Below are 1,541 nucleotides of genomic sequence, written 5' to 3' on the forward strand. Positions count from 1 at the left end.
AAACCAGGATTAATACACAGCTGGTAGAAGTATAAATTGGCACATCTGTTCTGGAAAACTACTTGATAATATTTTTTAAGTTGAACACAAACACATCATACAGACAGAATTTCAATTCTAAGTTTGTGACCTAAAGCAGTGGTTATCAAAGAGCACCCTGCTTGACCCTGAGACTTTCAAGTGGTACATTGGGTCGAAACTATTTTCATAATAAAATTAAGATATAATTTGCCTCTTTCACTGAGTTGACATTTGCACTGATAGTGCAAAAGCAGTGGTGGTGTAAACTGCAGGCTCTTAGCACACGTCAAGGCAACAGCACACTACTATTCATTGTGTTCATGACCACCAAGTGCTCACAGCTGAAGAATATAAAGCCAGTTTTACATAAGTGTTTTACTTCATTGATGAAGTAGTAAAAAGTATTGTACTAAATCTCACCCCTTGAATATATGTTTTTTTAATAGTCTGTGTGACTAAATGGGAAGCACAAAGCACTTGTGCTGGGTACAATGGTTTATTAAGGAAAAGTCTTTGTGCAACTGTTTGAGATATAACTGAATTAGCCATTTTTTTCATGGAACACTGATTTCACTTGAAAAAATGCTAGCATCTTTTCGAAAATTACCCAGTAAGCCTGTCACTTAAAAATAACATTAAGTGGCCATATTTGTTACGAATAATCAAATTTGAGCTTTGAAGTAAAAATGAGAACTGTAGGAAACTTGCATCTGCTACCATGAGCTTCACAGCTCTTGAATACATGAAGGCTTTTCTATTGAGACAGGAGTGATACAAGTTAACATAACTTTTTTAGTATCGTTTAGGAAATGTATCAACATTTGGAAGATCTACATAACTCAAAGAACTAATATTTTTCAAATGACCAGTGCATGAAAATCATGCTTGGGTGTAAGATCCATTCAAAGAGCAATGGATTTTGATGGAACAGAATACAAAGAGTTTATTGAAATGTTGCAGATTCCATATTGTAACTAACCTTTAAGAAACAACTTCTTATCTACTTTTGGTGTAGTATCAATAAATATCTACAATTCTCAAAAAAAATGTTTATTAAAATGTTTCTCCCTATTCCACTCTATATATGTATGAAGCTAGATTTTCTTCACATACTTCAACCAAATTGTAACTAAATGCAGAAGTTGATATGAAAATCCAGCTGCCTTCTATTAAGACATTCAAGAGATTTGTAAAAATGTAAAATAATGCCACTCTCCTCACTATTTTTGTTTCAGAAAATATAGTTATTTTTCATTAAAACGTTATTCATGTTAACATATAAACAAATGTATTATAGTTGTTTTTAAATAAATTAATATACATTTTTAAATAATTCATTGTTAATTTTTGGTATGGTAAATATTCCTAGATATAACCCACATAAACAACAACAAAAAAAGTCCTTCCATCAATAATTTTTAAGAGCATAAAAGGGTCCTAGCACAGAAATCTTGAGGCCTGCTGCCCTGAAGGAACTGATGCCTTATGCACAGAAGTTCTGGAAGTATGTCCATGCCCAC

This window comes from Pteropus vampyrus, unplaced genomic scaffold (assembly GCF_000151845.1).
Source record: "Pteropus vampyrus isolate Shadow unplaced genomic scaffold, Pvam_2.0 Scaffold45, whole genome shotgun sequence".
NCBI classification, from domain to species: Eukaryota; Metazoa; Chordata; class Mammalia; order Chiroptera; family Pteropodidae; genus Pteropus; species Pteropus vampyrus.